Genomic DNA, 26,838 nt, shown 5'->3' with positions numbered 1-26,838 from the left:
GCTATGTAAAGCAGCTGCTTCTTTTTTAAAATATGCTTTTAAAGTTGTGTCTGGTGAGATGAGTTAGAAATATCCTTTGTGGTCACAAGATGGTTCTTCTTTTTTTTTTTTTTTTTAAGGTGTGTTTTCTTAGAAAATCTAGAAAGCCATTCTGAAGCAGAAATGGTGAGAGTATTAACACCATCTGGGACTGGCAGCTTTACAACATCAGTCCACAGACAGGAAACAGTAAATCTCAGCTATGTAGGGCTGAGGGTCCTGAAGGAAGCCTCTGGCTCTGGCGAGGGGCGTGGAGGGGTGGGGGTCGGCAATGGGAGATATATTTCCAATGAAACCACCTTGGAAGTTCTTTGTGAGTTGATGGGCATTATCAAGCCAGCCCCCCCCAATCTGCTTTAGCAACTTCATTTCCATCAACATCACCAATCCCAACACATAGCTACCCGAAAGTTTGTTCCCACACTCTACCCTTCCAGCTTTGCCCACCCGAAGAAGAAAAGCTGAGCCGAGAGGACAAACGAGGCCCAGGCCGGCTGGGAGAGGTGACAGCATGCGAGCACGGGTTACCTGCAGATGGCCGACTGGCTGTACGCGGGGCCCTCTGTGGCACTGAGGGCCTGGCCCACCTGAGTCTGGGTCAGGCCAAGGGACAGGCGCCGGATTTTAAAAGCTTTGGCAAATTCTCGGATCTCCTCCAGATTAACCCCATCCACCTCACCCGCAGCCGTTTGAGGATCTGTGGAGATGTTTTTAAAAATAGGATCAATACATCAACGCACATCTGAGTACTATGTGTTCATGACGGCTGATGAGAAAGTGGCTCGTTTTATAATAGCAGAGCGGTGGGGAAGCCACATGGCAGAATGTTCTTTGTCTCCCTGGCGTGGAGCTCAAGCCCCTATCTGCAACTCATTTCCACCTGCACCAATCATCCTTTGAGATAGCTCTGTCCCAGATGAAAACCACAGTGAACCCATCCAGCCACTTCTACAATGCAAGAGTGAGTTCCTTAGAGCTTAGCAAATGCCACCAGTGCCAGGGGTGGAGGTGGTGGGGGTGGCAGAGGGCGGGGGGGCAGGGTTTACGACACGCCAGTCATGGGGGAGTGCAATTCCATTTTGCCCATAAATATGTTTAGATATCATGCAAAAATAGAAAGATGAAAAGATTTCTATTTGGTATGTCTTAACTGGACTGTTCAGTGCTAAAAATTGCCCTAGGAGAAAAATAGTATTTTGTATTTCCCTTTACCTGATCACCACTGCAGCCAGGCTAACAGATGCCTAATTTCTTGTGTTCACATTAGCCCCTAAGAAGAGCATACTTATGAAGCTGTGGGAATAACACTGTCCCTCGCCCCTCCCCCGCCACCCCGTAGCAATTTACTGACACAGATGTCTTTGTCCCCTGAAAGGGCACATAATAAAAAATGCCCACCGCAGGAAGGCTCCTTTGGTGCCAGATAACGCAGTCAATTTAGGACTTATCAAGGGAAATGACACAACAGCTGGAGAATGAAACTCTTCCCCCGACCCCCCCAGCCCCAGCTACTGATCCCTGGATAAATGAAAGCGTACACCAAGCTGGAGACAGCATGAATTGGGGATGGTGGAAGATTTCAAAGTGCAGCTCCATCCTTCCTGGAGTGAAGCCATTCTCCCTGCAAGCTGACTCTATTGTTCTTCACCTCTCCCCTGGACTTAGGTGAAAAGTTTTTCTTTTCCTTTTTCTGCACAATCACCCACCAGTTTCAGTCCATTCCAGGACTTGTCTAAGGAACTGGGGTGGACTCTATCAGTCTGGGTTTAGGGTTATAGAAACTGCTATTATTATGAAAAGAAACAAACATTTGTACCCCCAGGGTCAATTTTTCAAGAACCCTGAAATAAAGATGTTAACATTTGTGGGGGACTTGGAGCTTCCTATATAGATTCTCACATTACAGGGCAAATGGAATCTGTCAGTAAAATCAGTTGTGAATGTGTACACTGTACCCTATCTTCTCATTAAAAACAAAGTCCTGTAGAATTTTCACATGTCACTAAACATAATTTCATGGAAGAAAGATGTGTGAAAAGTGGTATAATCACTGCCTTTAGCCTCTAAATATTTCTACTTCTTTCTTTATGTTTTGTTTGTTTGTTTTGATTTTGGGTGTGCAGCTTGCAAGATCTTAGTTCCCTGACCAGGGATTGAACCCTGGCCCACAGCAGTGAAAGTGTAGATAGAGTCCTAACCATTGAACTGCCATGGAATTCCCTCTAAGTATTTTTTAAGTGACTCCTGGGAATCCTAATAAGTGGAGAGAAGGAGCAAGAGAAAGAGAATAGGTAGGTCCAGCCTCTATGGAGTTTGCTGTCTACAGGGGGTTGGGGCTCAACATTATGAATGAGAAATAGAGGAAAATACCAGGCTGCCTACGGTTAAGAACTAGTAGTGTGGCACCCATATTGAAATTTTAAGAGAAGGGAGAGGTGACACGAGACAGGATTCATCTGGGTCTTACCCAGTGGGCAGCTTTCAGAGAATATTCTGGTCCATAGGAGCAGGGTACAGATAGGCATGGGTGTGGGGAGGAGCTGAGCACTGTGGGGGCCTGCAGGGAGCTTGGTAGCGGGAGGGAGAGCTTGTGTTGTGAGTGGTGAATATTTCAGTTTAGAATAAAGAAAATCTATGTCCGTGGACAGGGCAGAAGATGACTATAAAACTGATTGGCTGTTGAGATTAATTATAATCCCGCTTTTTCTCTCCCAATTAACCCAGAAGCCTGGTATCACTTGGTCAATGAAGACTTTTTAGGCTGTGCCTGGTGAGGGCTGCCCTCTGGATCTTAATTCCCACCCGCAGTGCACCTGGAGCAGCTGGGAGGATTTGCTAAGGATTCTGGGAAGTCCTGTCCATGCACATAGCAGTTTAGAACCTCTGCTGTTTCTTCCTTTAAACATTCCTAGAGCAGGAGTTGCAAATGAACATCTTGCAAAGAAAACAGCTTTTTGAGTGCGTACAATTTGGGGGAATTACTTGACAACATTAAACACTGGGAGATTTCGAACAAAAAATTTAGATTTGTCATTTTTTTCTTTGAAATGTTAGAAGATTTGGTCCATGAGGTCCACACTTACACTTGGACACAATCAGTCAGCTGGCCCTGCTTCAGTTTGTCCATTCAGCTCCTCTGCATCCTTTCCTCCAGCCCTCCTCAGACCTTCTGCCTTGCTGAGCCTGTCTTGTGACCCTGCCTTTAGAGCATGCATTCCCAAGGGGGTGGAAGTTGGTTCTGAGGTAGCAGTGGGGAAGGTGGAAAAGTCTTAGGTAGCACGATTGTTGCACTCCCGCAAAGGGCTGAGGTACATGAACAGAGCCAGTGTGTGGCACACCTGTGGTGTTAACATTTCACTGAGGAAGGGGGCCAGCTAGGACGGAAAAGTTTAAACGAGTTCCTTGTGGAGGGAGGAGGCAATAGTAAACCAATAGTCGAGAAGCTCTGGTGCAGAACAGAGAGGGACACCTGGTACAGAACAGCACAGGAGCACAGGGAGAGGGGGCTTAGGCTCTCTCTAAGAGGAAAGGAAGAGGAACTGGTGGCTTTGCAAGTATGAGCAGTGGAGGTTCAAAACTGAGGATAAAGAAATGGAAGCTGGACACTTTCCTGTAACAACATGGCTTTAGGACAGTGGTTTTCTTTCTTTTTTAATTTATTTGGCTGGTCTGAGTCTTAGTTGTGGCATGTGGGATCTAGGTCCCCAACCAGGGATCAAACCCGGGGCCTCCTGCATTGGGAGTGCAGAGTCTTAGCCACTGGATCACTGGGGAAGACCCAAGGACAGTGGTTTTCTTAATTCAGTAGGTCTAGAAGTCACCTGTTAAGACCTGGGACATGCATTTTTAACAGGTACCATAGGCAACTCTGATGCAGAGGACCTACTGACCCCAAGGTCAGAAGGTTTCTCTGTAGTTGTGGCCAGTCCGAGTTTGGATGTGGCATCCACTGCATGGCTCCATTTGACGCTTAACCATCATCATTCACCAGGTTCCACTCCACAGAGATCGCTACCACCTTGTAAGATGATGGGCCAGAAAGACTACTCAGTAGGCGCCCCATCCTTGCCTCCACTCCCAGCTCCACCGTTCATAGCAACTGACAAATGTCTGGGAGTCAGTGGGCTAGGTGGCCAGTGGAGTCTGGAGTTTAGAGGAGAGTTTTTCTCTGAGCAAAGCTAGGTAGGGAAGTAAATTTGTTGCCTTACATTAGCCCCATCTCTAGACCAACAGGAAGCAAGAGAGTTAATCTGGAAGGATTTCTAGGGTCGACTCTAGTCCCAGGGTCCACCTGAGTTGGCAGTGCAGTACCAGGCAGGTTTATGATTTCAGATGCAATTTTGTGCAAGACGCTTCCAGCTTATGTCTTCCTTGCCTTTATTGTTTATCTCCTTACTAGTTACCTGAGACCAGCCATGAAATCCCTGTGTGTGACTGTGCAGGTTGCTCTTGACCAGATTGCTGAGAATAATCAGGGTTGAAAGGAAAGCTATGACCTCTTACTTGCTTGCACTGACCAGTTGTGTGAATTATCTAAAAAGCTCAGAGAGGTGGGTGCCTGGCCCCCTGAGTCCACAGACTTCTATGAGACGCCAAACATTCATCACATCTTCTTCCTCGTCTCACCCATTTCCCACTCTTGTCTTTTTCCTGGTTCTACTTAGAGAGCTGATAAGATAGGAATTATGGTGAAATTGAAACAGGTGATGGTCTATTGGACAAAGGCCCGGGGAGGGAAAATCAGTATTTCATTGTTTGTGCAATTTGTTGATTGCTGGAGATGAGCTGCTTGGCTTTCTTTATATTATTGTTCTCATCCATAAAAATCAGATGGCAGATGTATTATGATGGTTTCATTTCATGAATCCCAAGACTTATGCAAGACAGTGTTTGCATGGATGAATATTAGTTTTCTCTTATTGCAACATGTGGGACTTGTTTTCCCACATTGGGAGAATGCATTAGATGGTGTCCATAACATGTTTTGAATTAATAAAAAAACTAATGCAATTTTTTTTTTTTTTTGGTTCCAAAGTTTCTGTTTTAAGTGCTTGAGGTTTTCTCTCCACTGTTGGACTGTTGGACAGTTTCCCTTCATTAATGGTTATATGCTTTTCTGTTTGAAGAGAGGAAATGAAGGATGAATGGTGAATGGTAAATGGAGGCTTCCCTAGGGAAGGTCATTATAGCTCTCAATCTGGCCCAGAGGTTGACAGTCCACCCTGGGATCAGGCAGTCTGGCTTCCCTTTCTCCATCGTGTTATACCTTCTCCTGGCTCTGAGGAGGTTGGGTTAATTCTAAGGATGAATCTCAGGCCTCCTTGACGGGGACTTCAGAGGGAACCCTCAGGTCCCCCCGGAAGTGAATCCAGAACCTTGAATCCAGCTCTAGGGAAACCCAATTTGGTATTTCTCTGCATTGGGAAGGAAGTGCAAATGTGTCTCTTATAGAAGTTTGCTCCGGATTAAGTCAGTCCAGTACATTGGATTGGCAAGAAAGTTCAGGTTTTTTGTAACATCTTAATGAAAAAACCTGAACGAACTTTTTGGCCTACTCAGTGTTAAATAGATTCAGAAAGCAAAGACTTCCAGGCTTCACCCTGAATGAGCCTTGCTAAAGGAGCCAGAAGATCAGCCTATGGAGGGCTTGGCTCACCTGGCATTGAATGTTGGCAGCAATGCTTAAGTATAATGATGACATTTCCCAAATCTGGAATGTATGGGCTGAACAATAAAAGATTTTCATGGGAGCTAAATGCAAAGTGTGTGAAAAAGAACCTGTTCTGTAGAATCAGATTGCTTGTTCACTGAGCCCATACTGAACTGAGTGCTCAGGATGGGCCAGGACTGTTATTTTGTTTACTTTTCAAAATTTAGCTCCTTCCAACTGTTCCCCTGGACATCAGTATAAGGGGTTGCTAAAACGGTTCAACAGTTTCATTCCACCCACACGCCCCTTCTACGCTCTCTGCTTGTGGGATTGTTACAGAAGAAACACGTATCTAATATAAAGAAGGTGCCAAATCTGAATCCACTGCCTTCTAAATATCCATCTGCTTTTTAGTGCTACTCTCACAGCAAAAAACGGGCATATTTACCAAACATTTCTGAGACATAGGAAACCATTTGGGAATGTGCAATGTAATTTGGGAGAACAGCCTGCTTACAATGTGGTGACTTTATTGAGCTGTAGAAAATGGCGTGAAATTGATCAAATGAATCGCGGGTCCCACTGTGCCGTAGCTATCACCAGGCATCTTTTTTTTTTTTTTTTTAAGTTTGTTAGTTGTTTGGGATCCTTAAACATGCAAACTTCAGAGAGTCCACAAAGGAACCAGGGCTGTTTTATGGCATCCAGTACTACCATATTGTTACTTCTGTGTAGCAGGAAAAGTTCATTTTCAAAGCAGATACAATTCAGTCTTCAGGTGTGAATGGTATGAACGACAGTCTTTTTTTGTGTTGTTGTTTTTAAAAAACTTCTTAGCACCAGGCATCTTTAGGTTCACTTTATAGTTTGGGGTTTTTTTTTTTTTTTAATATATTAGCTCTCAGTCCTTTTGCTGTCTGAGAATTGAGTTTACAGGCCAAACCAAACCCAGAAAAGCCTGCTTTTTTGTGTGTGTGTCCTGAAAAGCCAAACCAAACCTAGAAAAGAATACAAAAGTCCCACGTCTACTTGTTTTTGAAAAGTACTGTGTAAATCTTAAGTTGGTTTGGGACTTTGTCATTTGTTTGACTCTTCTAGACTTTCCAATAACTCTGCTTATGGAACCAGTAGTTACCCCTGGTGACTGTGGAGACTGAGCAAGGTTTGACACAGGGCAGGCTGTGCAGTGCTGTGAACAAGAATGCCGGTGTTTTAAGGAGTGTGCATCCCTGGGTTGGGAAGATCCTCTGGAGGAGGGCATGGCAACCCACTCCAGTATTCTTGCTTGGAGAATCCCATAGACAGAGGAGCGTGGCGGCCTACAGTCCGTACATTTAGAGAGTTGGACATGACTGAAGTGACTTTCTGTTCAACCTTATTCTGCAGATAATAGATGGAGGGTACGTGTTAAGTTGCTTCAATCATGTCTAACTCTTTGCAACCCTACGGACTGTAGCCTGCCACACTCCTCTGTCCATAGGATTCTCCAGGCAAGAATACTGGAGTGGGTTGCCATGTTCTCCTCTGGGGCATCTTTCCAGCCCAGGGATCGAATCCAAGTTTCCTGTGTCTCCTGCATTGGCATGTGGGTTCTTTACTACTAGGGCAACTTGGGAAGCCCAGCATGCATGCATGCTTGGTATTAACTCTGTATTTTTTCACCTGGAGTAGGGCAGGTTATGGATGCCCTACCCACTCCCATTCATTTGAAGCAATGGCAGGTTGCCCAGCATCATGCCACTTTGACCATGACTTAGGAATGTTCACTCACCAAGGTTTTGACCATAGGTTCAAATCCAGTTTGACCTGGTTCAAACTATAGCCTTGGCTTAGTGGAGGGATTTGTTGATCCATTAACCATCCAACTTAATTGAAGGATTATTTACTTCAGATGTCCTTCTGTTCTGTCTCAGTCTCCAAAATTGAGATCACTATCTACTGTACTGCCATAGACCTTATTCATATGTTGACCATAGCATTTTATTTCCCTTTGTTGTAACTGTATTTCTTTGCTATCAATTCATGACCTTCCCCCCAGAGCAGGGACCACATCTTGCTTATTTTTTCTTTCTTTGTTTCTATTTCTGTGCTCACTTATATGTGGTGCTCAAAAAGTAAGTTGTTGTTTTTTTTTCCACATTTAAAATTTTTAAGTTGACACCCTCTGACTAAAACACGTTTTCCTTCCTATAATTTAACCTGTATATAACAATTACATCTGAAATATAGGGTTGGGTCTCCCTACATTAGGCTATCTGCAAAGTTGGTAAAGTTTAATCCTAGACAAAAGTAATTTTAAATGCATATTGCATGCTTGAATATACACTTCAAAATACGAACGTTGTCTAGGGTTTCTCTTCATGTTGGTTCAGAGAAAAATCTTGTGCTTTAATTACAAGATATGGGTTCAAGCATTTAACAATTACTTGAAGACTATTTAGGTGATTTGATGTATTTTATCATTCAAATTGCACTGGATAAAATTTATGTGAAAGCGTCCTGTCTTTTTAAGGCAGCACTGGTGTGTAGAAAGTGTATGACCCATTGAATCTGACTGCCTGGGTTATCATCTTGGCCTTGTCACCCAGGAGATTTGTCATACAGTGTCAAGGTCCTTAACTAAGACTGAATCTGGCCTCTCTGACATAAGATAGGTTGTATTTTGCAGGATCTATTTGATGCCAGCATCAGCATCTGAAAATGATAATTTATATTACTTTTTGTGAGTATTCAAATAGGTAAAATATTGAAAGTGCTTTTAAAACTCTACTTTACAAGTGAAGTCTTTTTTGTTGTTGTTTTTGCTGTACCACATAGCAAGTGGGGTCTTAGTTCCCTGACCAGTGGTTAAACCTGTACCCCTTGCAGTGGAAGCATGGAATGTTAATCACTAGACTGCCAGGGAAGGCCACAAATGAGATCTTAAATGGAAGTTTGCTGGGGAATAATCAGTATCAGAAGATGTTCCATGTATTATTTATTCTATATTGGGTTTATGCTCAAAATGCTCAACATGCTCAAAATCTGTAGCAGTCGTAAGCCCAGCACCGGGTTTGTGTAAAGTCCAAACCCTGGTAGGTGTAGTCCTGGACCTTCTCGTATCTCCCAGAGAAGGTACCTCATTCAGGCTCTGCATATGAGTTTGGAGTTTCTTGCCTCGAGTGTCTGTGGTAAAGGAGTCTCTTTTCCCCAGTTTTTAATATTTCCTCTCAAGGACATGGACTCTGGTTCACTCATTATGCTCATAGAATGTCCCACTGGCCTCTGTGTAAATGAAATTTCATTTGGTCCATTAAGTAGCTCTGTAACTGATTTCTGAAAAAGGCTAATCCTTCTCTGCCCAGCTAGAGACAAATGGCAAGACAGAACCAAGTGCCATCCATACATTTATGCATGCATATGTATATATGTACATGTATATTTTGGGGGGGGCTTGCTTGTGTGTGTGAGGGAGACACGGCAAGCCTCCCTTTTTCTAGACTTGGCATCTCTAGACTTGGCCCATGATATGGAGAATCCCTACTATTCCTGTTATAACAGGTCACTCATGACCCTTGACCAAACACAGATACTCACATATATCCTTGTTTTATGCCACAGATGCCTCTGCAGTGCTGTAGCCCTTTAAACCTGTAGTTGTTGGGTTTTTGGTGCCTGGAGAATTATAATTCATGCACTATTCTGTGATTTTATATACAGGTAAAAATTGTACTAAAGGTGAACAACTAACATTAAATTAGATCATTGTCACATTCATCTCAACATTTTCTATTTGCATCTGATACATACGTTGTCTTCTCCTAGGGCCACTTACCATTTCTAAAATACGTCTACATGGCCTGCTCAGGGAGGCAGACCTGCAGGCTCACGTTATTTTATGAATGGTTGTTCAGAGGTTTCTCATCAGATTCCAGCCCATGCAGCTTCCCCCTCGCGCCACTGGGGGCAGCTCACGGTGCACACACCACCCGCCCATAGGCACACTCTCTTTTATTTCTTCTGACACCTACAAATAGAATGGCAGGGACTTCAAACACACAGAAAAGCAGCTTGACCTGCCGGCTGAGTGCCTGTTGTTGGTTATTTCAGTTCTGAGCTATGTGGCTCATGCCCTGAAAGCTGATCAGTTTCTTCCTTCTGAAGTGGCCAGACTGACTCAGCGCCATCAAAAGGCATCTTGGGGTGGAAATGGCCCCTCCATGCATTCACTGATGGGGTGTGGAGGTGTCTGCTTCCCCAGTGAACCACTGGCCCTGGGCATGGACTTCATCCCAATATTGACCTACCAGTGCCAGGAAACTTCTCTTCTGTTTGAAAGATCAGAGGGAGAAAGAGGGAGGAAGGGATAGGAGGGATGAGAGAGAGAGAGGCATTGCAATTAGGCAACAAGAAGGTCACCACGATTTAACCGAGCCAGAAAGGATACTTACTGCTGACTAACTGGCCCACGCTCAAAGCTGAAGAAGAGGAGGATGAGGAGGAAGAGGAGGAAGCCTGCCGGACGGGGCTTTGAGACATGGATGCTTGGCTGTGAGCCAGGTGCAGAAGACTGCTTTGGGAGGCTGCTTGACCCACTGACGTCTGGGAGGGTTGGTGGAGCTATGCAGAGGGATGTAAAAAAATACACAAAGGCATGAAAAATTAGGAGGAAAATGCCAGGGAATAGAAGTGTTATCAGGGCTGAATCATTTTATTTCTAAGAATATATACTTCTCTGGAATAATGCACACCCTGCACAACAGGCAGGGTTTTGTTTTCTTTCTTTCTTTTTTTTGTATATATTATGTGACTGCTTCCTTGACAGGCATTTTATTAGTATTTCTAAATATATTAATTCCCTACTTGGCTTGCTGAAGCATCTAGTTTTCTACATTTCTTGACCGCCACATGTGATTGGACTCTTTCTGCCTGTTCATGCAACTCCAGGGCGCTTGACAGGCTTCTCGAGTACATACAGATAAAATATAACACCTGCCATCAACTTAGACTGCAAGACTCAAGATCAAGGGTGGGTTGTGCCCAATCATTTTGTCTTATGTAACTGGTGTTTTTAGGAAAGTTCCAATTTAGGCTGAGTGTGTATGGGAACTTCCTGCTCTCTCAAACCAGAGTCTGGGTGTATTCCTGTGGAGCTGGGAAAAATAATTCTAAGATCCTATCGAAATTAAGAGAGAAATGGGGGCAGTCAGGACAAATGTATCGATTGATATTTGTCCCTCTTGGTTGTCACTTTCTTACACTGTGCCAGCACTCTGTTCGGCATTGTCATGCCCTCGCATTTAAAACTTTCACATCAGCCTGTGGAGTGGGTGTTATTCTGACCCCTCTTTTACCACCAGGGAAGCTGAGGCATAGAGACTTTAAAGGATTTGGTGTCTTCCTTCGGCAGGTGCAGAGGAACTGGTCTCCAGGCCTATGAAGTCTGATCCCTGGGCTTGAGCTCTTAGTCACAGCGCCACAAGTCAGAATTCACTTTAAGTCTTGTGTGCAGTAAGGAAGGTAGTCATTGTATTCATGACTTCTTTCCAGGTTATCAAAGTGCTACGGTTCTGGGAGGTGAGAACCTCGACTGAAGGGAGGAAGGAGAGAGAAAAGGAGGACAGTCACAGCTTCTGGGTCCACCTGGACACCTGGGAGGGGTCTCTCTCCATCCACGTGTTGACCCTCTGGGAAGCTGGCGAATGACAGCCCTAGGCCTGGCACAAGGGCACCAGTAGCCTCAGCAGTGGCTACCTTTGTTGATTAGACGAGATTAGACAGAGTACTTTCCGGAGTGCTTTCATTTCCATCATCACAGCTTCCAGAGGTGTAGGAATGGTTTCAAAAAAGGTTTTTAACAAAAGGAAGTCAGTCTGGGAGTGGAATCAGGCCAGGCCCTGAACTTTGGTGAAAAGAGAGCCAACTACAAAACAGGCACTGATCTTTGACCACCTCCTCAGGATCTAAGAGTCAGCCTGGAGATTTCAACATCACATTTGTCTGTGCTTTCCCAGTGTGTGTGTGTGTTCAGTTTTTTAAATTCAACTTTTTCAAGATATAATTTACACATAATAAAATACATACATTTTATGCATACAGTTTGATGAATTTTGTCAAATGTATACATCTGTGAAACCACCATATTATCAAGATATAGAACCTTCTTATCATTCTATAAAGTTCCCTAATTGCCTTTGTAATCAATTTTCCAGCTCCTGGCCCCAGACAGGGACTGCGCTGCTTCCTGCCACATGTACTCATTTGGCATAATTCTAAAACTGGAGTTGTATGGTATGTACTTTTTTTGCATTTGACTTCTTTTGCTCAGATACTGTTTTTGAGATTTACCCAGTTTTGTTGGATATATCAGTAAATCATTTTTTTAATTGCTGAGAAATATGTATAGTATTGTTATACATCTGTATGCATATCTGTGTCAAAGATTGTCCGTGCATTCATTTGTTGATGGACATTTGGGTTATTTCTGGTTTGGGGCTATGATGAAGAAAGCTGTTATAAACATTTATGGACAAATTTTTGTGTATCCCTGTGTTTTCATTTCTTATATGTAAATACCTATGAGTGGAACTGTGGAAATGACTGAGTCATACCTTAAGTGCACATTTACCTTTTAAAGAAACTACCAAACTGATTTCTAAAGTGGCTGGAGCCATTGCTATGCTCACCAGCTATGTATAAGAATTCCAGTTGCTGTGCAGCATCACCAACACCTGTGGTCGACAGTCTTTTTAATTCCCTAAAGTGTTTTTAACCATCAATTAACATTCTACTTTCACACAATTGTTAATCATGTGCTACTTTGGAAATGTGTTTAGGGACCTATTTCCCTTCCCATCCCACCCTCCCCCCCTACCCCGTGGTAATGCTTTTGCTCTCCAGATTCACAGGCTAGCTCTCAGATCAGATCAGTCGCTCAGTCGTGTCCGACTCTTTGCGACCCCATGAATCGCAGCACGCCAGGCCTCCCTGTCCATCACCAACTCCCGGAGTTCACTGAGACTCACGTCCATCAAGTCAGTGATGCCATCCAGCCATCTCATGCAGCAGATATAGCTGGCCCAATTATGGGAAGTAAGTGACTCTCCCAAGCCCATGAGTCTGCCTTAGAATCTAGGCTCTCGCCCCATAGTTCAGGGCTCTTTCCAGGATGCCAGGCTGTCCTGTTCCACAATTTCCTGCAATTACATCTCAAGGGAAGATCCTTATTGTTACTCCACTGTGCTACGATTGTGAAGTAAGGTAGTTGTAATTGACATGGAACTCAAATTAATATGCAACAAGCATCTGCCTAAAGTAATTAGCCAATCTGCTGAGCACATAATCAACAATCGAATCCAGTAAATTTTATTCTGTAGGAACACACACTGAAGATTAAATCTATTTTTAATTTGCTTAATAAAATGTGATGGATATTTGCATGTCAGTCTATCCCCTCTAACCTATTGAGTTGTCCTTCTAAATATTGTTACTTGACAAAAGCTTTGCACAGTTTTGAGTTACTGAATCATGAGCTAGTCTTTGGTTTTACCATTTCATCAATATTTTATTGGCCCTGGGTGTGGCAAAGTACCATCAAGGAACTGGATAAGACAATAATCAATTTAAATTTCTTTTTCTCATACACAACTCAGTAAAGAAAAATTACTAGGCTTCAGTCCACACAAGAGAAGGAATTCTAGAGGAAAACAAAGTAGCTTTATTGAGAGTTTGTTCTATGTCTACACAGTCAAAGAAAGAGATGAATGTAAGATAACTAAGAATCTAGGAAAGATGTATTTTGTCCAAAGGAAATGACCACTTTTTTTAGAACACTGGGGTCCTGCTTACCTTCCAGCGTTTAACCAAACAGTTCAGAATAACCCATAAAAATTCTAAAAAGTTCTTACTTGGAAAGAATCAAGATTTTAAGGTTATGGCATTTCTAGCAAATTAATACAGGCATAGAAAGTCCACCAAAAAGGAGGAAAAGGAAGGGGCAGTTCGTGTTAGCCTGGGGCTCTGCTTCATCCAGGGACGGAGAGAAGGATGTGAGGATGTTCATCCCACACAGGGGATGAGAGACAGGCAGAAACAGGATTCAGAGTCCCTTAAGCTTTACGCTTCTTACTGCATCTCATAGGCTGGCTTTGTTGGTTTGTTTGTGTTGGTTGGCACTGCTGCTATTTACTGTATTCAACAAAAATAGATATAGGCACACTTTGAAGGCTTTCTGGATTTTCTGTGCCAGTGCTCCTCATCTGTCTTCCTTGTGTAACACAGTATATCCTTAACAATATTATAGTTTCTGGAATAAAGCATCTTCTAATTAAATTCACAATTGATATACAAATAAGTGAAGGTGACAAGCATATTGGAAAATGGGATAAAATGAAGAACCAGAATGTGATAGATGAATTGGAAAAAGTTAATTTATATAAACAGTAAAATTCAAATGGGATTAAATACAGAGAAATTCATTTGGGTAGGGGGGAGAAGAAACTTTCCAAACAGGTAGAGGCAAAGTGGGTGCAGAAGAAATGAAATCGGTGGTTCTCAAGATTTAAGCACTCTCAGAATCACCTGGAGGGCTGGTAGAACACAGATCCCTGGACCCTACCCCACAGTGTCTGGTGCAGTAGGTCCAGGTGGGAGTCAATAATCTGCATTTCTAACAGGTTCCCAAGTGAGGCAAAGGCTGCTGGTTGAGGGACCACTTAAGGTTTTGGAAGGATCTTGTCTTAGAAAAAGGGTAAAGAAAGTAGATTTATTGCGTCTAGACAAGAGAAGCCAGAGCCTAGATTTAGTAAGAACTTTTAATTAGGAGGACATAAAGAATACCTGAATGTTATCAAGGAGTTCATTCTACAGTGGATGTGGCCAACTGTGCAGGTGTTAAATTTGCTGGAAGGTTCAGGGTTGACCTTAGGACAACCTAACTTGAAAACTTTTGAGTACTAAAATTTTGAAAAATTCTGATAGTTAAAAACTCCCTTGGGTATCATATCTAGAACATGATAGAACTCTGCATCTTAGTGCAGAGGAAGGGGTTAACAGAGAAAGAAAGAGAATTAGGGAAGAGAGTGCTGTGTGGAAGTTCTCCCCAAGCTGTTGGCAGGTGCTGGTTTGGAACATACTGGAAAATGGCAAAAGACACAGAATCAGAAAGCCACGGAAGGGCCTGGGCTGGGCTCCTCAGGGAGCATGACTCTGGAATCTGGTGTCCCTGATAGGGAAACACTACCATTTGGTAGCAGTTAAACACGATGGATGGAGCACGCAGCATAGGCTGGGTCCTGAGCAAGGCTGAATCTGTCTGGTCCCTGCCTTTCAGGTGTAGACAGTACAGACTGCTGACAGTGAATGGAGTGAGGGGAGAACCAAGATGAGAGCATGATAAATGGGAGCTTCACAAAGGAGGGATCCTGGGCAGGGGGATGGTGGTGGGAGTTTGCCAGACAGAAGAGGTGGGAAAGGCATTCCAGGCTAGGGTGGGCAGGGAGCACATGCTCTGTCAGCTGAGCTCAACTGGGAGCGACCAGGGGAGACCAGAGAGGTGAGATGCCCGGATGTGTGTCTGGAAGGTCAAAGGTCTGTTTTGTATTGGGGTCACTGACACACATTTCCTTTCTCTAGGAAACACTTATGGCTATTTTAGATCCTGTATGGGTAGAAATACCTTATTTGTGTCTCATTCTGGATGGCTCCAAGAAAAAATTGAAAACTACTGATTTAGGTAACAGCTGGGAAAAAAATGGTGACTATATTTTTTTACTTGAAAAAAAAAATAAAAAAATCAGATGGATTTAGAGAATCATGTAGCATTTTAGGGGCTTCCCTGTGGTGCTAGTGGTAAATAACCCACCTGCCAGTGCAGGTGATGTAAGAGATGTGGGTTTGATCCCTGGGTCAAGACTATCCCCTGGAGGAGGGCATGGCAACCCACTCCAGTGTTCTTGCCTGGAGAATCCCACAGACAGAAGAGCCTGGCGGGCTATAGACCGTAGGGGGGCAAAGAGTTGGTCATGACTGAAGCGACTTAGCATGCACGGCATTTTAGACAGCTAGTTTAAATAAATCATTTTCCTTTGGCTTCCTATTAGCATCAAGATTACATTTTGAAGAACAATTGAGTGCCTTCATGGATGGCAGTCTCCAAGTATTATAGCCATAGTATTTAATTTTTGAAAAATTTCAATGCTTTGATTTTACAAATCACATTTTCCCTTTTCCGTGTCTCTATTTTCTTAATGACATTAAAAATCTCCCATAAACTTGTTGGGATTTAGTCAGAGGAAGAATAAACATACACAACATGATTTCTGTGCTGCTCATGAAGAAATCATGAATTCACAATCACAGAATAATAAGGGCAAACCCTGGCATGTGGGTCACTCTGACTTTTGGAGCTGCAGAATCTTATGCAGGAAAGGAAAGTTTACTTTCAAGCTCTACCAAATATTTTTGTATTAAGTTCTTTGTTCCATGCACAGAAAGATACTTCTCTCTCCCTCATATTTTTTTTTTTTTTTTGTGCAGCATGTGAGATCTTACTTCCCTGACCAGGGATCAAACTCACATCCCCGGCACTGGGAGCAGAGAGTCTCAACCACTGGACCACCAGGGAAGTCCCCCTCTCTTTCTTATCTAGTCATTTTCTGACCTTTATCTCTTTGCATTGCTCACCAAGAATTCCCGATTCGATACTATGGAAGTGATATCTAGGACTATCAGATACTGGTTTATGTTTTTTAAAAAAAAATACTGTTTGTATTTCAGATGATAACTTTGCAGGTTCTCAATCTTTCATCATTGGAACAAAGCATCCTCAAGAGTAGTTGACTCTTCACTCCTCGATTTTATCCAGGTTCTTTTAACTAGTGGTAGGCATGTGTAAAAATTAAGATTTTAAAATTATTTTTATTAAATTAAAATGAATCACCCCAGGTCATCTAGCCCAAGAGGCCTGTACTTCACTCCATAAAAAGTGGACTTCCTTTTGAGTGCGAGTTAGGGATTTCTCTGCTTTTGTAATTTATGACATATTTTACTGCTGGAACTATGCTCTGGTGAGATCAAGCATTTGTCATAAATCATATGAAAAAATAAATTGAGAAACTTCTCTACTGTACAAGAGAAATCCTTTATTTTTTAGTGGTTGTCCATATTATATCTCTTCAATGTAAAGGGTAATATTTAAAGAAAAAATTGAAGACCACTATTCTTATATATATCTCTAGGTCTGAGCTTTTTACTTTTGGACTCTCGGCATTTTATGACCCTCTATACTCAGAATTCCCCCTTTTACATCTGGGACTCAGACTTGAGCATTTCCTGTTGATTCACCCAACTTGTTAACTTTACTACACTTTCCGAGGTGTTTCAATCAGAGCTGATGCCAAGAAACAGTATGGCACTCTTCTCCTGATATTTCTCACCAGGTCTGTCATCAGTTCCCTTGACCTTTCTAGGACTTGAGTAGACCCCTGGCATGTGCCTTGAACAATGGGACAGGCCCATGGGTGCCTGCCGTGACTTGAGGATTCAGGAAGGTTTGAGTGTCACTCTTTTCAGCTGTGCACACATGTGCTCTCAGCATGCACTTTCATGAGAGATGCATGCACATATACTGGCAAGGCAACTCCTGCTCTCTGCGATCGTTGTAAATGGCATGAGTTGGATGGGCAAGGCACATCCCCTAGAGGCTGGCTGTTTCTTCCCAGTTGCTAGATCTCCAGTTCTACCAACAGGGTTGATGGCAGTGGTTAGACTAGCAGAGGACCAGACATTCCCACTGTGATAATGAGGTTTCATTCCAGGGGTCAACAGGTAGGGTGTGAGCAAGATTCTGAGGTGCATCTATGCTCACAAGAGAGACTGTGTAGATGGATTCACACTGTTGATAGTGGGTGAGGGTTTGAGGAGGACCACCGTACCTCCCTCTTACTTGCCGTTTCTTAGTTAGGTCCTTCTGGATCAACACTGTACTACCTCAAATATACAGCTGTCATCTTGTATAATGGCAGTGGTCTATCACCCACACACCCTACGCAGAAATTCAAAGTGAGAGTGAGAGCTACTTGTATTAAATGTTGATGATCTCTAATTAATTCATCACCTTCTTGGCAATTTACAACTTGGGTTTGCTGACAGAAATAGTTTTTTAGCAGATTGTGCAAAAAGATTAATTTTCTCATTTCTGCGCCCAGAGATAATTTTGAACATAGGTTTGAACAGATAGAACTAGAGATTAAAAAGCCAGTGAAACATTTGGGGGAACTACTTATTCATTTTTTTGGCCACCCTGTGTGGCATGTGAGATCTTAGTTCCCTGAACAGGGATGGAACGCGTGCCTCTTGCAGTGGAAGCTCAGAGTCTTAACCACTGGACCAGCAGGGACCAGTCCAGTTCCCTTGGGGGAACTATTTAGAAGGTTAGAGAATACAGTGGAATCCTGTAAATAGTAAAAGAAAGAAAATAGCTGAGAGACAGGGGCAGAGGGAGGGGGTAGAAGTCTTCATGATACATTTGTCAGGGGCTGTCCCACTGCCTGTGAGAAAGCTGGGGAAGAAGAGGGTGGTGGGAACCCTGGCTCACAGGCAGTGGTTTTGATTTAGAGGGAGAACCACGGGAGTAAGAGAGGCCCCCCAGCTGCTATGTGAGGGAGATACTGACATTTCCCCATTTTATAGATGAGAAAACTGAGGCACAAAGATGAGGAATGCCTCAAGATCATACTGGGACAAAGCCACCCTTTTCAGTTTGAATATTAGGCCCCTTCCATGACTGTTCTCAGATTCACTCTGCCTTTCAGTCACATGAACCTTTGCCCTGTGTTTTAGCACTCCAGGCTTCTTTGTGTGTCCCTGCCTCTGTGCCTGCTATGCCCACTGTCTGGAATGTTGTTGACCCATCATTCACCTGGCTGACTCCAACCCATCCATTAAGATTCACTTCCAAACCATGTGAGGACTCAACACTCTCTGGACAAAGTCAGTCACTTCCATCTTTGTGATGATACTAAACTTTGTGCATACCTGTCCTGTTACAGGACATGCTGTCTTATTTATTTATTAAAATTTTTTAATAAAGATCCATGTCACTGGATCTTAGTTCCTCGCCCGCTCCACCCCCCCTCCCCCCACCCCGTCCCCCGCCTCCCCGCAGTGGAAGTGCTCACGTGGTTTGGAAGTGAGTCTTGATGGATGGGTTGGAGTCAGGTGAATGATGGGTCAACAACATTTGTAACCACTGGACCAGCAGGGAAGTCCCAGGACATTCTGTTTTATTGCACAATGGGGCTGTGCTCATACATCTGTGTCCTCTACAAGACTATGAGCTCCTTAAGACAAGAAACTGTCACTCTTTCAACCCTGTTTCTTATCATTAAGCAGGGGCTCAGTGTATAGTGGGTTATCAAGAAAGGTTTATTGAAGAAAACAATTAACCAGAAACTCCATGAGGTCAGGGACCATGTTGTTCTTCTTCAGGGCTGTGTACCCAGCTTCTAGTATAACACACAGAAAGTGCTTGATTGATATTTGAATGGATAAAACATACTGGATTCTCATGGCTTTAATAAAATTCTGCCAATTAGAACCTCCTATTTTTCATTCCCTAATTTCTAGGAAGCACTTTCAACAGCATCAATTTGGGATCTCTTAATGTGTAATACTTTCCCCCCCCCCCATTTACAGATAAGTCATTAACTGGTCTTAGTTTCTTGTTGACCCCTTTTAAAATTGACTGAAAGTTAAGTATCATAAGCTGTGATAAATAAGAACACAAATTTATTGAACTTTAGGCAATTGTCCCTGTTGTAACTGAATATATTCTTGTTTATAGATTAGCAATTATTTAGTTGTCACTCATATTCACTAAGAATGAAAAATAAAGCTACTTGCTTTTTAAAAAAAAACAAGTATCGATATGTTAGGATTAGTGAGATTAAATATTTTCTAATTTAAAAATTATTTTTCATTGATTGAGCCCAAAGAGAAGAAGGACGGTAAGGAGAGGTGTCCAGCTGTCTGGACAAGAGGCCTTTACCTGCTGGCCGGGCTTGATGGGGGAGAGCGTGATGCCCTGCGTGTTGATCACAGGCAGGATCTGGTTCCCGATGACTGTGGCAATGATCTGGCCCTGGGCATTCGTCAGGAGCTGGGGGGTAATCGGCTGCACTTGAAGGCCCTGCGTGCCACTTGCTGTTTGGCTTGAGGGCCCTGGATTCGGCATCAGAGGAATGGTCCCAATAATCTGCAAGAAACAGGCCCACAGGTGAGGCTCCAGGCTCTGCTCAGAGTTGGCACAGGCACCTGAACCTCTCTCATGCTCTGGTCTCTGTTGGAGGCTCTCTGAGAGCTGATTCAGAATCCTCAGACCCATCTGGAGAAGAAAGAAAGTGGCAAAGGATGAGCATGTAAAGGAGAGAGAAACACATGTAGACCGAGTGCCTGGACGAAAAGGAAAAACATCTTATTTAAAACTAAAATCATGGATTAACAGATATACCCTACTATATACAACCAACAAGGACCTACTGTATAGCAAAGGGAACTCTACTCCATACTCTGTAACAACCTATCTGCAAAAAGAATCTGAAAAAGAATATATATATATATGTTTCTGTATATCTGAGACACTTTGCTGGACATCTGAAACTAACACAACACCTAATACTATACTACACTACAACTATACTCCAATATATATATAAAAAAAGGAAGGAAACTCAGGCATCAGTGAGGGCAGAAACATGTGACTTCTGCCAGTGCAGCAGACACACCTGCTCTGTCTCAGAAGCAGACGGAGCATCAACGACTCATGCACTGAAGGCCCTGATCTGGCTGGGGAGCTGTGCCCCTTCCCCACAGGGCTCCTCACACACAATGTGCTTCCTTATACCCTCTCCTCTGCTTGGGTCTCTCCTGCCCTCTCCAGCCCTCCTTCCCTTCCCCACCCTCCTGCTCCTCTCTCAGGTCGGAGGTTAGCTCCCTGACATCCCAGCATGACTGGATGCCCCAGCAGCACCCTGGTGATCACGGTGGTGGAGAGCCCGGACTCTGAAGTCAGGGACACAGAAGTCCATTCCCAGCTGTGCCGCCTCCTCTACAACATCGTCAAGGAGCCTATGCTTTCTGAGGGAGAACTGGGATCATTAACTGATATTTGAAACTCAAAATAGAGGTGAAATGATGAGTGAGGACTGAACATTTTTCAAAGAGCATTCTGTTTTTAATTTTTTTTTGATGTGGACCATTGTAAAAGTCTTCACTGAATGTGTTACAATATTGCTTCTGTTTTAGGTTTTGGTTTTGGCCACAAGGCATGTGTATCATAGATCCCTGACAAGGGATCAAAACGGCAGCCCCTGCACTGGAAGTCAAATTCCTAACCACTGGACTGCCAGGGAAGTCTCTGAAAGTGCATTTTAAAACATGGATTTTAAACTGGGCCCTAGAGGTGAGAGGATCAAGGCTTCTGTGGCAGGTGGGGGAGGCTTTTCTCTGTATCTGGTAGCCTCTGGTGTCAGTAAAGAGCTCATGCAGGGCATCACAAGAGGGCCTGGCTGGATCCAGTCCCCGTGGTGGGAGAAAGGGAGCATGAACAGAGGTGTTCATAAGATCTGGAAACAGACACATTCATAAGTTGACAGGGACAAATCTAATTGGTGAGAAAAGAAAATACAACTCTCTTTTCCAATGTCGTGGACTCTCCCAGGGAGAGTCATGGAATTCAGGTTGGATGCTGTCCCCTCCAGGTACCCCAGGATGGTTATGCAGCTCTGCTCTGTTGGTTGTCTTCCAGGGACACTTCCCAGACGTGAACTGTGGTAACGTGACCTGAGGGGGGCCACCCCGACATATTAACAATACTATCTCAGGAAGTGCTTTCATGGGTGTGGTTTTCATTCATTCCACATTCTCACAACAGCTCAGTCCTGCGGGCACTAGTCTCACCCTTTTTTAGCAGGTAAGACAGTGGAGGTTCAGGGAGGAGTTTGCAAGTGGCAGAGCTGGGGTCCAGGTCTGCAGGACCCCCAAATGCTCACTTTTCCATGTATCCCCTGGCTTCCACCACAGGGAGGACCCAGGAGGGCACCTGCTCTTAGGAAAAGCCCTGCATTCTGTTTGCAGTTTGATCCTTGTCTGATTCCCACCAGACGCTTAGCTGCTTATATACTAAATTTATAAATGATTCCATTTTCTGTGCCCAGAGTGCCCCAGGCAGGGCTTGAGACATAGTTTCTCAATAGCTATCTTGGGAAGGAGTGGTTTCTGGGTTCAGCTGTCTCTTGGATTCCAGATACAGCTGGCATTGCAGAAGACCTGCAAGACCACAGGATTCAGTCCAAAGATCAGGGTTGAGAGACATCCCTCCCCACTCGGCAGGCCATGCTTCCACCACAGAAGCTCCTGTGGGATGGCGCTAATGGAGGAGCTGTGCAAATATCAGGTATCCATGGCAGTTGTCAATGGCAGACAATCAAGGCAAGTCGTTCCCGAGAGAGTGGTCAGTGGTCCTGCAGGGAGTTTGTAGCTCCACAGTCTCACTGAGCAAGACTGTGCTGTCCCTCCAGCAGCACTGGCCATGAGCCTGTCCCATCAGTGCCGGCAAGCTCAGCAGGAGTCCACATCAACAGATCAGGGCGCATAAGTACTTTATTGATGACTGGTCTTGCGTTAACATCCAAAGGGTCCAAAGGCTTTGATTCCACAGGCAACGGGGGGAGCAAGTTCCTTGTCTGATTCTGATGCAGGCTACTCCCACTCTCCTCACCTGCACCATGAAATGTACAACGCCCCTCTCCTCAATGCACTGGGAAAGTCCAGAGGCTCACCCATCCTGTCTGACTTCCCTGGGCCTGGGAAGCCCCACTCCTCCTGATTGGCCCCAGATGAAAGCCTGCAGAAGCTGGATTCACTTAGGTGGCAGGGTTGTGGGTTCTATTTTAGGCAGGATGTCAGCGTGTTTAGCCCGGGAGAAGGCTTCAGAGGAGGCAGGCACCTGACAGCTACAGAACACACTGGGATGTGGAGTGAGGCATTCTGCTTCCAAGAAGATTGACACGAGTCTGTGCTCGCCTGGCGGTAATGAGATGCTCTGCCTGTGTTCTGAGTGCAGAGAAGAAAAGGCACACACAGCGTCTCACCAGCCTCTTCCCCAAGTGCAGTCTTGCTTGCCAACACCTCACGGTGACATTACTAAAACATGGCGTCACTTTTGTCCCCCTTCGCCCCTCCTTCGCTCCTCTCTTCTTTCCTGGGCCTTAGCATCCCTTATTGAGGGGAAGGCAGTGCTAATGTCAGAGCCAGAGGGACCCACAATGGCCTGACGGAGGGAACCCTTTAATGGGAGGCTTTGTCTGAGAGGTGGAAGTGTGGGGTTGGGTGGTTCTAAAGTCAGGATGGCTTCTGTGAAGTTGAGCGTTTTTCATTTTTGTTCTCCTTTCAGCACAGTTGGGAACACCATCTCAGCTTGTCAAACCCTTGGCAGTACTCTATGGGGAATTTTTTAATATTCCCCAGTGCCTTACAACTCGCTCATTTTCATTTGCTCCCATGCATCCAAGTGTGGAGACCATCACATACTGTGTTGTTGAAAATTTGTCAGATGTGCCAATTTTGCTTACATAGATCTCACTGTAACTTCTCTTTAGACTCTAACTTCCAAAAGGTGGTCACAAGGATGTGCGAGGAGCCAAGGCAGCAAGGTGGGAGGTTCACTGACCTGGAATACTTGTGTTTTAAATGAAAAGCTTTTCAATATTCAAAGGAAGTATTTGCATTCACATATCCTTCAACTGAATCAGGAAATCACAGCTGAGGTTTGAAAAGGCAATAAGGGGGCTTCCCTGTGGCTCAGTGGATAGGAGTCCACCGGCCAATGCAGGGAACATGGGTTCGATCCCTGGTCCAGGAAGATTCCATATGCTGGGGAGCAAGTAAGCCCATAAGCTGCAACTGCTGAGCCCACATGCCACATCAACTGAAGCCTGCATGCCTAAAGCCTCTGCCATGAGCCTATGCACTGCAATGAAGAGTAGCCCCTGCTCACTGAAACTAGAGAAAGCCTCACAAAGCAACGAAGACCCAGCACAGCCAAAAAGAAATTTAAAAAAAAAGGCAATAATGAAATTGATTTGAGGACAAAGATAGAAAGAAGCCCCTTTCAAAGCATTTGTAGTCCAGGGACTAGCTTTTGGAGTTTGATTTTCTGGTTCCTAGGCCTAAGGATTTACCACAAGGAGATGTCCTGATGGAAGCACATGTCACTGAGCAAACGGCCATTGTGCTGGGACTCTGGATCCAGGCATCAGACACACAAGAGATATTCTTATATTCCAGCTCTCCTGAGATGCTGAGGACTCTGGCAGAGCAGCCTCGTACCACCAGACCCTTCTCTGGTAACACACAGTGTCATGTACCATGGAAGACACCAGGAAGACACAACTGGGGCAGGGGAGTGGGTGATAAAAAATATAGGCTCGTTGCATGCAAAGATTCTAACAACCTGATGGAGAAATGATATGTGTCAAAGTGGCAAGGACTCTCTGATAAAAACCTCTCTACTCATGTGGTCAGTGCTCAGAGGAATATTTGGAATGAATGAATGGTTTCAGAGGAAGAAAGATGAGGATGATGGCTAGGAAGACTTCCTAGAAGAAACAGAGGCAGAAGAGCGTCTTGGAGGTTGGGTGGGATACGGCAAGTCAGAGAATCCATTTCAAATGGGCGGTGAGAAACGTGGCAGTGGTGAGTTACCTCGTTTCATGCAAAAGAGAGTGCAGACATTGGGCAGTGACAGGTTGGCCTGGAAGGGTCAAATTCCAGGGGAGAGTACTGAAATGGAGCTATTTCAGATGAGAACGTGACTGCATAGCGAGAATGGACTGGAGTGTCAACAGGTGATTGACCAGGAGATGAGTCACTGGGATATTATTGTAGTCCTCCAGGTGTGAAGCAAAAGGATTCAATGAATCCTTGGCATAGGGGATGCTTGATTCGTTGCCTTCCACTTCAATTCAACAAGCATGGTCTACTTTATGCCTAGGTTGCAACATTAGAAATTTTTGAGTGAAGTTATTGGCCCATCAATCCCACAGTAAATAGCTCAGGCATCATTTGCAATGATCCCCTCTGTCTTTTCCCTGACTCCAACAGTAATGATTCATCTCTGATGAATGCTTTAACCAGGACGAGGCCCATACTGCTATTGCAATGATAATTTGTGACCTAAGAGTTCCAGCTTCTCTGACAGGGGACTTATTTGGTTGTTGCTGTTCATGTTCACTTGTCTCTTTGCTTAAAAGGGTTAAAAGCATAAACCATAAGGGAGAATAAAGTCCATGTTGTAAGAGTAACTAAAAAGAATCACTGAAATGATTACTAGTGTTCATTAGCACATCTCCCTATTTCCATAAGAAAGGGGATGACTTGCACATAAGTGTGCTATTATTATCCAGTAGCCATTATGATTTAAGCCACCATAAAGATTATCTTGTGATTGTAGCAGACCCCAGCAATTCAGAGCCCTGTAATGCCTTGGGTTACCACGTTATCATTGCAATGCCCTTATGGACCTCGGTGTAGTTGAGGTGTTTAGCAGAGATGCATTATGACTGATGGAGGGGAATGGGTGCTGAATTTATTCACTGCCAGCATGTAGGTGTCATCAGCAGCAGTTGAGGGGGTATCACAGAAGCCTAGGGCATCCAGACAAGTCATCTGATGGGCCACATGTCGTAATAGTCTATGACATGCTGTTAAACTCTGCCACAGAGAATGTGATTGCAGATGTCAATGTGACAAGTAATTCTGTTGCACATATCTTTAGGAAAAGGAAACCCATCAGTGCTGGAAATGGGTGATTTTTCAGGGCTTTCAGTCCATCAGCAGAGACAATTCTTGGTCAAATATTTGTGTAACCTCAGCACTTTTTGGTCAAAAGGCTTTTGTTAACACCTGGCATCACTTCGTCCATTCTTGAACATAGAACTCTAGCTTCTGAGAGCTGAGGAGCTGGTAGCTAGTGATCACCTGTCTCCTTCAGTGGCCACAGCCACTGTTCTCTCTTCTTCCAGGGAATTTTTGTCTTCTTTACATAATATGTTGACTTCAGTCTCAGGTCCTCTCAAGTTTAAGGTTAAACTTGGTTGTTTTGGCAGTTCCAATTAGGATGCTGATTTAGGAAGAATAGGGAAATATATCCATTTACCAAACAAAAGTTATTTTTGTGACATGAATCTAGTGCCTTCTTGTACATAGCTGTATCCAAGGAGGGAAACATGAAAAGTATGAATATTTAGAGGTCTTCCTTTGGAAAATCTGAACCAGAGATAGAAAAGGCATGAAGATAAGCAGATCAATGAGTTTAATTAGAGGAAGACATGCAACTAAGGATAAATAGATTTAATCTTCTTGCAGGCAACATCAATCAATCAACCAATTGGCTATGGCTTCCTGGAGCTCTGAAGGTTCCAGTGTTCAGGAAGAAACAGTGCCACGATTGATTAACAATGTCTGGCAAGAGTATGGGCATAGGGAATGGAGGTGTGTCTGAAGGAGGCATAACTAAAGCCCAGGACATGAGACAAATTATCTTAGGTCAAACTGCAAGAAACAGATGACACACAATTTCTTAATGAATGCGAAAAGAGCTTTTTATAGCATACAGTTTAATGCTTACACTACGGGTATCAGTAAGTATTCTGCCTCTGGGAATATCTACCTACTCAGTGTTTCTCACTGTCAATTAGAATGAGGATCCTTGTTGCTGAGTGCTCTACTACTTGGCTTCAACTTTAGAAACACACTCACAGACAAGAGTCAAGAATTGAAAGTGTCATGATCTTTAAAATGTCACTTTGACTCACATTATGAGAAGGATAATTTGCATGAAAACTAATGCTGTAAAAACAGCAATGACAACAATAAGAAATTCCTCTCCCCTTTAATGGCTTCTTAAAAGCCATTAGGGCTTCCCCTGTGGCTCAGCTGGTAAAGAATCCACCTGCGATTTGGGAGACCTGGGTTTGATCCCTGGGTTGGGAAGATCCCCTGGAGAAGGGAACAGCTACCCACTCCAGTATTCTGGCCTGGAGAATTCCATGGACTGTATAGTCTATGGGGTCCCAAAGAGTTGGACACGACTAAGTGACTTTCACACTCAC

The sequence above is a fragment of the Bos grunniens genome, chromosome 4, assembly GCF_055505025.1.
Source record: "Bos grunniens cultivar Pamir isolate PY7600 chromosome 4, Bosgru_T2T1.0, whole genome shotgun sequence".
Taxonomy (NCBI): domain Eukaryota; kingdom Metazoa; phylum Chordata; class Mammalia; order Artiodactyla; family Bovidae; genus Bos; species Bos grunniens.
Note: the sequence above shows the minus strand (reverse complement) of the source record.